Below are 13,988 nucleotides of genomic sequence, written 5' to 3'. Positions count from 1 at the left end.
AGGAACCAGGGCTTTTTTTTTTTTTTTTGGTCTTTTGTCCTTTTAGGGCCACACCCAAGGCATATGGAGGTTCCCAGGCTAGGGGTCTAATTGGAGCTGTTGCTGCCAGCCTGTGCCACAGCCACAGCAATGCCAGATTGGAGCCATATCTGCAACTGACACCACAGTTCACAGTAACGCCAGATCCTTAACCCACTGAGCAAGGCCAGGGATCAAACCTGCAACTTCATGGTTCCTAGTTGGATTCGTTGCCGCTGTGCCACGACGGGAACTCCTGGAACCAGGGTTTTTTGTACCAGTTCTACCACTCATTGTGTGGTAACTCATGTGTTGTCTGTGGCATGGTGCCCTGCCCATAAAACTGGTGTGATGTTTGCCTCCATCTCCAGCAGCTGGGGTTTAGCAGCCCCTAGATCCTCCTTTTTGGCTTTTTAGCCCCCCCCCCCTTTTTTTTAAAAAAAAAACCATAGGAGTGTCTCTGACCAAGCTCCCATGCTGACACGGTCGTCTCCTGGTTCAGTGTGCCTCTGCCTTGTTCACTGTCTTCTTGATCATATTGCATCTCCCAAGGATTGAGGGGATCGATCACTTTTAGCTTCTGGTTGGTCAATTAGGTGAAAGTCAAGTTTTTCTCTGAATTTTCCTGCTTCTTGACCCACTGGATCTGTATCTGGAAGGGGGAATTATAGGATTGTATACTGTAAATATTTTTTTCTTTCATTTTTGGCTCCCCCATGGCATGTGGAGCTCCTGGGCTAGGGATTGGATCCGAACTGCTGCAGATAACATTGCGCCACAGTGAGAACACCTATGAAGTTTTTTTTTTTTTTTTTTTAATAAAAAAAAAATGAAGAGAAACCTAATTGGTTCCCAGAACACCAAGGACTTCAGCTATATTAAATATTTATTCATAGACTGGATTTTTAATAGCATTAGGATGCTGTATGAACCCTTCAAATTCTGCGTCTATTTGTCTTTCTTACTTACATTCTGTATTGGTGTTGGTTACCCATGAGGCTTTTCTTCCACTTGTAGGCAGTCTTTCTCATTAAGGTCTTTTGAAATTTTCTGCCTTCCTCCCTCACATTAAAGAGGGCTTTCCTTTGGCCTCCATGCTGCTCTTTGGACCAAGCCTTAGCCACCTCCTTAATCAGCTATTGATTCTCTAGCCTCATGTTTATTTTCTTAAGGATTAAATCTTCTCTTCATTCCAGGCAACTTCAGAGAATTAGCCCTTCTTTGATGTTTTGCCCTTTGAGTTCCACCTTTCTACTTTTTTTTTTTTTAGCACCTTTCTACTTTTGATTGGAAAAATATTTTGTTTATGATTCATGATGTAGCAGATCCTTTCCTTTGACTAATAGTTATTAACCCATCTAGTTTTGTTTTATGTAGCTTCCTCCTTCATAGTAATCATTGGCTTCTGGGGTTGGGAAGGGCTAACAAGTCACGTAGTCCAACTTTTCTCATTTTACCAATGAGAAACTGGCCCAGAGAGGATCAGTACCCTATTCAAGACAACCCAGGTTCAAGTTAACTCAAAATAGTTTGTGTGCTTGGGTGGTTTTATTGCCTAAAATAGTAGGTCAAGTAGATAGGACAGAGGAGCTTTCCTTATTTATCCTCTATTGTGATTTAGTTCTTTTAAGGTATATGCTATCGAACATTATGCCGTAAGTCATTTAAAATGCTGAGGTGTTAATCATGATTTTTATAAAATGCTTTCAAAGCTTAACACAACATGCTTTATAGAACACGTGCAATTCAGAGCGTGCTACTCCTGTGCAACTTTGGAAACAGCTCCATGCATTCTGGGGGAGATTCTAAGAACAGAGGTAGCTTAGGTTGACTAGACGACCTTGAGCGCTGCTCTGGAAGGCAGCCCTGTCTGCGTTCTTCTTCCCCAGGTCAGTTCTCACAGTCACATGCAGGAACATGTGTTGTCTGCCAGGTGTGTGCAAAGGTCAAGAGAGACCACTCTCAAATAATTTTCAGGTGTGAGCACAGAAGGACGACAAGGCGACTAAATGGATGGAATGTAAAGGTGGTGGGGGTCCCTGTGTGAAAACGATGAGGTTGGGGAGAAATGTCTCTTAAGTTTTCAGGTTTGCTTCTGGAAGACTAGTTGAGTGAGGGGTGAGTTCATCATTGCATTATTAGAAATTCGAGGAGAGGTTCGCCAGAAAGCTTGGTTTTTCAGAAGTTTATCATTCATGTCATTTCTTAAATACAAGTGTACTTGAATTGAATTTCCAGGCAACACACCCACTAGGTGCTTGACCTTCTCTGAAGCCTCCAGGCACCTTCATAGCCTCAGTGTGTACAGGGCACAGTGGCCATGGCTTTGGAGCCAGTACTCATAGGTTGCTTTGTGCCCCTTGGTCAATGGCCTATAGGATTAGACAGCATAGATTTCTTCTGCTGGAATGCCATTGGGTGCTGGGAAGAGGAAGGAGCCTCAGAGTCCATGTGGGAGTCTTCTCAGAGCCAGGAGTCACAGGGTCTTCTGTGCTCCAGCCTCGCCATGGCCTCACCGTCCACTGGTCTCACCACAGTCTGGGGTCTGGACATTCATTCCTCGAAATTAGAAAGATGCTCAAAAATAGTCCATTGGAGTTTCATTTTTCTTCTTCATGATATTCCTTCTCAAATGTATAAAAATAATTTGATCTGTTATAAATAGAAAAAAGCCAAACACTTTCAAAAAACCATAAAAAAAATCTAGAAAGGCTTTTTAAAACATGTTCATTTTACCCAGTTGTACACAGTTAAGTTGCACATGTCTAATGGTCTCGTGCTAACGACCGTGTGTTTATTTTCTAACAGATGTGTACATTGCAATGTTGTGTACTCTGATGTGGCCGCACTGAAGTCTCACATTCAAGGTTCTCACTGTGAAGTCTTCTACAAGTGTCCTATTTGTCCAATGGCATTTAAGTCTGCCCCAAGTACACATTCTCATGCCTACACACAGCATCCTGGCATCAAGATAGGAGAACCAAAGTAAGTCATGCCGCCTTTCAACTTTTACTCTGCTCCTTTATTAGTGATGTAGAGGAAGTGATAGTTCTGCGGGATAAAGTTTCAAATATGAGGAATTATGCCACTGTGCAGATTCTAATGCTCTGTGAAGTACAGCTCATATCTCCTAACTCCCTACACTTTTCAGTTCCATCTAGGTGAAGTCTTTGTCCAAAAATGTCACTTACTTTTTATGCATTTATTGTCACTTTTTGCTAAACAAGTGAATCTTTATCAATTTTGTTCTTAAGATGATTTTAATAGGTTCTTGGAAGACTAAAAAACTGTCACCTTTCAGTTTTTCCATAGTTTCTTTCTATAAGGATACGTTTTTCATAGTAACGTTTATAAGAAGTCAACTTAAGACACGATTTCTGAATTTAACTTCATAGCCAATCTGAGTCCTTGATTAGTAAACATAAATTTCATGTTTGTCTTAATCTCGCTCTTAATTTTGTCAGTGTTTGCCTTGTTGAGTCTTCAGTCCTAATGTGGTGTTTCAACAGACAGTTGTGGGTTCCCCACCTTGAGTGGAAGAGCCTAGCCAAGGGGAAGGGAGAGGGCACTGAAAGCAGAATCCTGCCACCCCTCCCACCCGCCCAGCTGCGTGACCTTAGGCCACACCAGCCCCTGTAAAATGAGGATCTTGCTTACGTCCCAGGGTTTGTGTGGGGACAGAGTGGGATTACATTAAAATGCGTAGCACCTGACCCCCTGGAGGACCTGTGACATCTGGAGGGCCCGTGGCCTTGGCCTTCTCCCTGCTTCCTTGGCTCCTTGTGCACCGAGCCCCGGATTAGATGCCCAGGCTGATGTCCATTTTCTTCTGTGTTATTTACGGCAATGTGGAATTTGATGATTATGTGAGGCTCGACTTGCTGCCTGAAACCTCTTGGTGTGTTTTTGTCTAACTGTATAAATAGGGGAGTATGAGGGGGAAAACAGGCAGGTATGCCATGTTAGGTATGTCTGGCTTTAATGTAATATTTAGTTTGAGGGAAATGCTATTGGTTAAACATGGTAGAAGTGACCGTTTACTAAAAAATCTCAGTGAAATGTTACTCTAATAGGCCCTTCACTCTCATCTTTGTAGATCTTCAGAATGAAACACATTAAATTAGGGGTCCACATGCACCCTGGTGTCTTGATGCTGAAGGCAGACATCAGTGAATTTTAGTTAAACAGCCTTCAGTGTTCCTGGTCGTGAGGCTTCTGGACACTAGCATAGTCTCCACTCCCCACCCCGTGATTATAGTTTTTGACTTGTTTTTTTATTCAAATAAATAAAACTTTATTCCCTGGATTGTGTATGAAATCCGGAACAGTAGCTGTTATTTGGGAATACAGTGCAGCAAGTGACTAAAGTAAACTAAAACAATATTCCTCAAATTTGAGTAATGGATAGGAAAAAATTATCCCAGTATTTTCTTAAAATTTTTTTTCTACTATGATGGTTCTTTAACAAGTGCAAGCCCAAAGATAGGCATTAACAACTGTGTTTTAAACTATGAAACCAAAACCGATTTACCTGTGAAATACAGCAAAACTACCAGACCAGTGAACTGAGTTAATAGCACTAATTCAGGGTGAGGGCCAGTGCTTAGATGAGTCAAGTCCGCACTGCAGCAGCAGCAGCAGGTGCCGCTCCTTGGGCCTGGTGGTCTGTCACCCAGTTCTGCAGCTGCCTTGGGGTCATGCTTCCCCTGCTGCCTTTCCTTATGCAGATTCCTCTAAAGCCTTGTGCGGTGCCAGAGGCCAGTTGGCCTGCATTCAACCCAGAAGCTTCTTTTGACATCAAATCTCCATTCTATTGAAGATAGCCCCCAAAATAAAGTAGTCCCTATTCCAGTAGAACCTCAGGCTCAAAATCTCCTGGCAGCATTTGGTTAACAGGTGGGGGGTTATGCAAATGACTTAAAATTATTCAAATGATTTATATGAATTTTTAAAGATCAGTATAAAAATACCCTCACCCCCATCTTCTTAGAGAATATATGCAAGTCTGAAAAATCTACCCCTGAAGACCTGCAGTCTCAGTACCTCAACCTGTAAAGCGCAACCTAAGATTTTCATTTCCCAAACGTTTATGTATGTAGTGTTTCCTGTACCTTCCTTGATTTCTGATGAACCTGCAATTTCTTTGGCTGCTTTGTCCTTCCTTCTCTTTGCCTCTTCTGAATGTATATAAGTAGAGAAATGAGGATTTCGAAGTAAAGAGTGGTGTCAGAGATGGAGATTTGGAACAAGTCCCTAAGAAATAAAAGAGTTCAGAGCTGTAAGAGCAGCATGGCAGAGGACTCTGATTCAGATGAAGCTGAGCTTGAAGCACGGCCCTGGGATACACAGGGCATCAAGCGGATTCTCTGATCTCTGAGTCTGTCCCATCTGCAAGGGGCCATGGTGCAGACCCACCTCACGAGGTGTGGGAGTGTGCCCTGATGGTGCTTTGTACCTGGCTGGACTCAGTGGTGATGGGGGTGGTTGGCAGTGGTTTCAAGCTTAGAATCCTTTATTCATTGGTTTTTATATTCATTTCAAGTGTAGCACCCTGTCCCAACCGACTGAGTATTTGGGTTTAGCTTTTAAATTCTTTTTTCCCACCCACCTTCCATTTTCCCTCCCCTCCCTCCATCTCCCCACCCCTTTCCTTTCTAGGCATCGCCCCCTCCTTTGTTATAGTCCCATTAACCGGCCAGTCACTCAGTCTCATGTTGGGATCAAGTCATATTCTTAGGTTCAGTTTTCACAGTGACTCCTGGGCCAGTCCCATCCCCCAGGCATCTGGCCACATTGAACCTCTCTTGTCCCCGTCGTGCTATGCCCACGTGAACTCTGCCTTTGTCCGAACTGTTCTCACTGTGTTGAATGCCTTCCCTCCTCTCCGCCTGCCAGTCTCCTGTGGTTCTTTGCTGCAGTGAAGTTGGAGAGTCTGCTCTGTGTTCATGGTCTCTCACTGTCTCTGAGGTTCATGGCACCTTTGCATCCCCTTCACCTGAATCCCCCAATTGTTAACATTTCTGAGAATTGCTTCATCCTTTTATTTTCTCTCCATGTATTGCTCTCTCGTTCTCCTATTTAGGGATAATGGGGCATCATGACAAATATTTGAGTGTGTTCTCCTCTCCTCCCCAAAAGGACACATGTATGTTATTATCTCCATCTAGCCTCCCAGCCAGGAGCCAGTGTGGATTATTAATATTACTCCAATTTGTAGATCCTGTTAATGTTTCACAAATTGTTGAGGCGTTGTCTTTTCTTTCTTTCTTTCTTTTTCTTTCTTTCTTTCTTTCTTTCTTTCTTTCTTTCTTTCTTTCTTTCTTTCTTTCTTTCTTTCTTTCTTTTCTTCCTTCCTTCCTTCCTTCCTTCCTTTCTTTTTTTCTTTTCTGGTACAAAATCCAGTCCAGGAGCACATTTTGCATTTAATTGTCCTGCTTCATCAGTGTGCTTCCATCTGGAAGAGCCCCTCAGTACCCCCACTCCACCCTTACCCCACCCCGCATCCACCAGAGGATATTGGCCCTGCATTCTGAGAATAGGCCTCCTTCTTGGTCCCTGATTTCTCATAGCTCAACTTAGGGCATGAATCTTCTCCTCAGATCCCAGGGGAAACAACTTGTGCCTACTTGTCCTTTGAGGGAGGTTATCCCCCCCATCATCTAGTCAAGCGGTATCTGCCAGATTTCTGCACTGTGAGGTCAGCATTTACCCCTGGGTGTTTGTTAGTGGTTTGTGGGGCATATTTCAGCATTATACCAACAACCTGTTCCTCAGGTTTTCCCAGGAAAATGCTGGAGTACATGGATTACCCTGTTTTAGATTTTCTTTGCTGTTTGGTAGAAGGCAACAGAGCAAAACAAAGCCTGGAAGGAATGTAGCATGAATGAAACAAGCCGTTTGTCTTGAAATAGTTATTTATGAAAATGTAAGCATAGAGTCCTGAGAAAATTCTTAGCCCAGCTAGTAAATCTTAGTTCTTTTCTTGAGGCTGTTATTTTTTTTCTCTTATTGCTATGTGCTAATTACAGAAAAATCAGGAAATATAAGCGAGCAAAAACAATAAAAAAGAATAAGGGTATTACCATTCAGCAGAGATTTATGTCTTCTGTTTCTTTTCTGTGCTTGTAAAAAATGTGATCCTATCCTACGTACTTATTACCTGTTTTTTTAATTTGCATGAAGATCATTTTATGTCATTAGTGTATGTCTGCACCATAACTTTAAAAAATTCATACAGTATTGCTCTTATTTAACTACGTCTATTCCTGGACGTTTGGGCTGTCTCCAGCCCTAAGCTATTTCAGGCAGTGAGGAAATGCATGCCTTTGTCACACCTGGTATCGTTACCAAGGACAGGTTGTTAAAGCACCACTTTTAGGCTGAATGAGGAAGTCAGGCAAAGCCTTGTCTGATCTTAAAAAATACCCTATTCCCCAATCAAGTCTGCTTGTCCCCTGTGTCAGGGTAACTGGCATGTCAAGACCTTCTAAAAACATGTGTCACTCATGCCCATTAAATTTATAAATCTCATGTGGAAAAAGAGAGCAGAGTTAAATGTGTAACTTTCTGACAGAGAAGTTCATAGTGAGGTCTGAAGGCGGTATGTGCTTTTAAGACCATGTGAGGAAGGATAAGCGGCTTCAAGAGGAAAGGCCACTTTCCTATTTAGCTTTGCTGCCGAAACATCAAACGGAAACTCAGCTTTTCCTTTCTCATCTGGCTCATACCTTCCGTCTGTGTTTCTGTACCATTTTCCTAAATTGCTCTTTAGGATTCTTTGTGCCTGTGCGCCTGGTTCTTCAGAGGAGACACAGGGGTCCCTGGGGCAGTGACCCATCGAATTCCCAGAGGCAGAGGTCGGGAGCCGGGAGGCCAGGTCCTTTCACTCTCCCAGGCAGCTCCCACCTGGCGGCCAGCGGGAAGTGTTGATGGTAAAGGAACTATGCCCAGAAGGTTCAGAGCTGCCGAATGCACTGAAGGAGGCTGCTTGGTAATAACATATTAGGTACGGAAATGGTTTGCAGCGGACAGCATTGAAACCATTTAGAGCACAATAGACATTCAAGTGTTGAAGCAACATTTGATTTGTGGAATTTCTTTTATGCTTCTTTATTTTCATATATAATCGCTTCCTGGCACCAGGGCTTTCAGTGTTAAGAACAGGTACAGAGATGTTGACATTCAAGTGTAAAACTGCTACTGCCTCTGAAAGAAAACTCAGCAACAGGTAATAGCGTGCTCAGGCAGTAGAGTCGTGTGGGCCTGCTTGGTTCATCAATCAAATTCTCTTTCAAGTCAGGGTGCCACCATCGGGCTGTGTTCCTTGTCTGATCTTTAAGACTATGCTGCCCCCTCCCCCCAAAATCAAGGATGCTTTTGCTCTGTGTTAAAGTAACCCAAAAGCAAAGACCTTGTAAAGATGTTACAGCTGTACCAGTAGTAAGATGACTTCTAAACAAATGTGGTTGAGTGCACCTTGGCCCAAAATGTGAAGATTGAGCTACTTGATGCCAACTACCCTTGAAAGTTTGTTTCAGGGAGTTCCCGTCCTGGCTCAGTGCTAACAAACTTGGCTAGTATCCATGAGGACACAGGTTTTATCCCTGGCCTAGCTCAGTGGGCTAAGGATCCAGCTTTGCCGCGGTGTAGTCGAAGATGCGGCCTGGATCTTGCGTGGCTGTGGCTGTGGTGTAGGCCAGCAGCTACAGCTCCACTTCAGCCCTTAGCCTGGGAACTTCCATATGCCACGAGTGCGGTCTTAAAAAAAAAGAAAGAAAGTTTGTTTCAAAGCTAAACCGTTTTGTTCTTTTTATTGCCTTTGTGTGTTCTTGCTGTGCTTCTGCCTTCTGAATCCTTGGATGTGAAGTAGTCGTTCCATGGGCTTGAGAGATGAGGCCTGATTGACATTTCCCTACACCTCTTCTGTTTTAGAATAATATATAAGTGTTCCATGTGCGACACTGTATTTACCCTGCAAACTCTGCTGTATCGCCACTTTGATCAACACATCGAAAACCAGAAGGTGTCTGTTTTCAAGTGTCCAGACTGCTCTCTTTTATATGCACAGAAGCAACTCATGATGGACCATATCAAGGTGTGTGCGCATCTCTCATGTCCTTTAAATTGATTGCAGATCCATTCATTGTTCATTAAATCAAGGCTGAGCTGCAGATGGTGATAAAGCATTTGCGCTGTTGAGGGAAGGGATGGATGCTGGTTGTTGGTAACGAGCAGTTTATAATGTGCCGTCATCATAAGTTCACTTGACTGAGGGATGCTTTTTATTCCTGAGTCTGATCTGCATACTGTGTGAAAAATCAGTGCAAACTAAAAAATGCATGCCCTGACTGTAAAAGGATAATAAAGTTTTAGGGGTCCCCCCATAAGTGAAATGATGACTGTGAAGTTTACTTTTTTAAGAATTTGGTGTTATGTTTCTAGGATTTAGAAATAGACAGGTACTCTCATGAGTTATGTTAATTCATATAAATATGAATTAAATGTTTAGACAAATGAAGGTGTTCCTTTGAAATTGCTTAAGCAGTTAAGTTTGCATTATAATTGATGCCCCTGGAGTTCCCGTTGTGGTACAACAGAAACGAATCCGACTAGAAACCATGAGGTTGCAGGTTTGATCCCTGGCTCGCTCAATGGGTTAAGGATCCGGCGTTGCCGTGAGCTGTGGTGTAGGTTGAAGACGAGGATGGGATCTGGTGTTGCTATGGCTCTGGCCTGGGAACCTCCATATGCCTCGGGTGCGGCCCTAAAAGGACGAAAAAAAAAAAAAAAACCCAAAATAGGTGCCCCTGGATCTTTTACCCTTTTTTTTTCTTTGCTATCAATGTTGCACGTAAATCGTCAGTCAGTTATATATCCAGAATGTCTAGCACTGTATCTGGCACCTGTTGGGTGTTCAGTTAATGAAATGAGTAAATACCCAATTTGAAGGACCCACTCTCCAACCCCCACCCCAAATCTCTTTACAGCCTTTTGAGCTCAGTAAGGGCAGGGCTTAGTCCTAGCCTCTTAACTGTCCACTATGAGAGGTTAAGCAATTTCATTGCTGTGTCATTAGATAATATCCATCAGCTCTCAGAGATTAAAGTGACTTGCTTTTTAAAAAAGAGAAACAGCAGACCCATTATTACCACCATCTCAGCCTTTCTTTCTCTTAGTTTTTCTTTTTTTAAATATACTCTACAGAAAAGGTCAGTTTAAAGAGCAGATCAAGTCTCTAGATTATTCTGATCTCATGTTAGTTAAATGAATGGACTGTTAATCCTTGAAATTCCTTGAAATTCCCTCTGTCGAACATGAAGCATAACCGGAAAGGACTTGAAACCTCTGGGAGAGGCTGCACATCAGAAGCCAGGTGAAGGCAGTGACAGTGCAGCATTACTGGGCTGAATAAAATGCATGGGAGAAATGCTTCATCCTTCTCACTTCAAGTACAGTAAAATCCTCTTAAGATGTTTTAAAGGTTTTTACTAAAATTATAAAACTGTCATGACAAATATTTAATAAATGACCCGGAAAAACTGAAAATTGCTAATAAAACCATAAAGACATTGGTATCAGACCCAAATATTGTAAGTGTACTCTGTGTGCGGCTGGTGGGGCACAAGGAAAAGAAAGAAAAGTTGCTTCTTAAGAGGCTTTTAAGGTATTTGCTGTCTGGAACTCATCTTTACCTCCGGAAGTGGGGTCATCCGACTTTGTAGTTAGGGTCTTCTTGTGTTAATAGTGAATTTGGAGGAATACAAGGTTCCAAGAAATAGAGACTGAAGAGGAATGATAAAATCCTGTGGTCGCGAGGAAAGAATTGTTTTTATTCATCTGAACCTTTAAGAGACTACATGATACGAAAACAGTGGCAATGCTCACTTGTGTTCTTATTTCAAGTATGTTCTATATGTTCTAAAATATATCCTGCCTTTTTGTGTTTGGGAATGGGTAAGAATAATGACAGTTTTAGGGGCACTGTGGTTTTGTTTTTACTTTCTAAGTTATGTATCCAACTTGTGCATTTATTTACATTGACTAATACCTGTGCTAGTCACCTTTTCATGAGGAAAAAATTAAGAGAAGGGAGTCCAGAAACAGTGTGTCTCCACATGTGTATTTATTTAGAGGTAGATTTTTATTTGCCCAGTTTAATACAATCTGTATCATTGTTCCACCAAAAGGTAGGTTTATTCACTATGTAGGACCCCTGGGCTCCATGTTGTCATCTGTATTTAAAGTAAACTTTCAGGTTGCAGTCATTCAGATTATTTAGTGTTACAGAAGCTAAGGAAACACCTATTCCAGAAGAATTAAGTTGTATTTCTCTTATTAAAAAAAGACATTCATCTGTGATAAATGATCTTATTTTTACTTACAGTGTAAAAACACAATGAGTAAATTAGAAATTGTCGTTTTTGCACACACGTTTCATTGCTCTGTTGTCACAGCAGAACTTTTTGCTGGTTTTTTGGAGTTTCTGTAGCACAGTAAGGTCATCTTAGGATACTTTGATACTTTACTCTCTTTTCAACTTTGTAGTTAGAAAAAATGCATTTGCCTAGAAACTTTGGAGAGTTTATTTTCTTTGGGCTTTAAATGGTTAAGAATGTAGAAACTTGGCTTCTGTTTGGAAAAAGGCCATGTAAACAGAGAGGCCTTTACCCTGCATGGTGGAAAAGAAGCACATGGACAGTTTTTGGCCATCGAGAGGTCACATCTTAGGCCAGATTTTCTCTTTGCAAAGGCACATTAGACATTCCACTCAAACCCTTTTTATAGGCCAGTTAAATGATTATCTGAGGAGAACTGTAACCTCTGCTCAGGAGGAAATTATAGAACCCCCTTTATGCCCTCTGGGGTAAGACAGCGTTGAAGAAGATTGACTAATTCTTGGTACTGTTTAGAGGAGAGCCTGCCTTGGGAGAAGGTTGCTGGTGAGTTTGCTGAAGGAAGGCTTCTTACCTGAACACTCAGAGGAGTAGGGAGCTGAAGTCAGTGCAGCATGAGGCTTTGTGACCCAGGGGACTAGCTGAACTAACACAAGTTAGGAAATTGAGGAGCTCAGAGGCTACTGATAAGAGAAGGCCCTACCTAAAGATAAACTGTACATTTAAGCACAGACGTTTTTTTTTGCTCCTTTTCTTTTTTTGGACTCTGGGCTTCTAGAACGCAAACAAAATAAAAACCAAAGTTAGCTGGTTTTCAGAATCAAATTACACTGGTTTTACCCCAGTAGAATTTGAACTCCTGTGAGTTTAAGTTGAGGCTCTTGAGGCTACTATTTTTTTTTTGTTTATTTGTCTTTTTAGGGCCGAACCCATGGCATATGGAGGTCCCAGGGTAGGGGCCCAATTGGAGCTGTAGCCACCGGCCTACACCACAGCTCACAGCAATGCCGTATCCTTAACCCACTGAGCAAGGCCAGGGATTGAACCCTCGTCCTCATGGATGCTAGTTGGGTTCGTCAACTGATGAGCCCCATGGGGAACTCTGAGGCTGCTATGATCATACACAGGCAATCTAAGAAGGCTTTTTGAGCAGCTACTATGTATAGTCCACCCGTCTGGGTGCTATCGTAAGAAGGGTAAGAAGGGATGGATTGGGATAGGGTGTGGAGAGATTTAAAGTACCAAAATTCCCCTCAGCAAAACTGCAAACTGTTAGAAATATTCCAAGAATGTGGAAGGCATTTGGGGAGGGGGAAAGGTTTGCTATTGTCAGATGGGTTTCAGGTATTTGTGAAAGTGGCTTAACTAAGGGTCTTGAACACCTACCCTTATTGTATTCTAGCCTGTTTAAACATTTCTGGGTAAATGTGAAAGGAAGATGTTCTTCCCCAGAAATGGCCCGTTGTGCAGAGAACTTAGTGGTACACAGGGGGAGGGTAAAATGGCAGGAATGATTTGGACTCCATACAGAAGTCTTTCTTACAGAATTTTAAAATGGCCCAAAGAAACTTTTAAAATTATTTGAAACTAGAAACACATAACTTATAGCAACCGTAAAAGTTAATATCCCTGCGTTTCTTTTTAAGTGTATTTTACTTAGGTTTTCTTCTTGGTATATTAAGAAATATTTCTGGATGAATATAAAATTGTATTGAAATGTACATAATGTAGGAAACTAGTCCACGTGTGCATTCTTTTAGTGGTGTGACTTGTGAAAGATTTTTCTTTCTTTTTATAACATAGTCTATGCATGGAACATTGAAAAGTATTGAAGGGCCTCCAAACTTGGGTATAAACTTGCCTCTGAGCATTAAGCCTACAACTCAAAATGCAGCAAATCAAAACAAAGAGGACACCAGATCCATGAACGGGAAAGAGAAATTGGAAAAGAAATCCCCATCACCTGTGAAAAAGTCAGTGGAACCCAAGAAAGTGGCCAGTCCTGGATGGACGTGTTGGGAGTGTGACCGCCTGTTCACGCAGAGAGATGTTTACATTTCCCACGTGAGGAAGGAGCACGGGAAGGTAAGTGACAAGGGAAAGACTGCCTGTCAGTGCCAGGAGGACCCTGGACTGACAGGCCTCCAAGATGTGGGTTCTTGGCTCTGCTGGTAATGAGTAGGGTGACCTAGAAAAATCACTTGTTGTCTCTGAGCCTCAGTTTCTTGATCTGTGAAATGGACTTTCCAAGTCTTTTCAGTCTTGCTCTGATTTTGCTCATAACCACCTTCACCTCTGCCCCCCAAGACCAGCAGTGAGTTACCCACCACTCCATGTTTATAGCTGCAGAAACAGAGGACCATGATGGACCAAAGTTAAGAACCTTCGAATCTACCAGTTAGCTTTATGACAAATAAAGGAGAGAGGAGGAGAGAAAGAAAGTGGGTGTTTTGAAAACCATTAGGAACAATTGCATGACTTTTGTGATTCTTTCCTGAGTTTGGTGGGAGAGGGACCTCATCCTCAAACTCTGCGGGAGAAGTTCTATAGCTCAAAATCTCTAAAAAACCTGAGTGT

General features: G+C 42.2%; 1 long non-coding RNA gene across 16 annotated transcripts in view; it reads left to right on the top strand.

Annotated features, from left to right (window-relative positions):
- The window catches only part of ZNF532, a 107,930-nt gene that overhangs the window by 62,743 nt on the left and 31,199 nt on the right, over positions 1-13,988 (top strand). For all 16 annotated transcript variants that reach the window (XR_002346185.1, XR_002346168.1, XR_002346189.1 and 13 more), the window contains 3 exons: positions 2,827-3,003; positions 8,950-9,112; positions 13,215-13,496. This is a non-coding gene — a long non-coding RNA (zinc finger protein 532). The remainder of the gene's footprint in view (positions 1-2,826; positions 3,004-8,949; positions 9,113-13,214; positions 13,497-13,988) is intronic.

This window comes from Sus scrofa, chromosome 1 (genome assembly GCF_000003025.6).
Source record: "Sus scrofa isolate TJ Tabasco breed Duroc chromosome 1, Sscrofa11.1, whole genome shotgun sequence".
NCBI lineage: Eukaryota > Metazoa > Chordata > Mammalia > Artiodactyla > Suidae > Sus > Sus scrofa.
The sequence above is the reverse complement of the archived record's forward strand: the minus strand, read 5'-3'. Positions and strand labels throughout refer to the sequence as shown.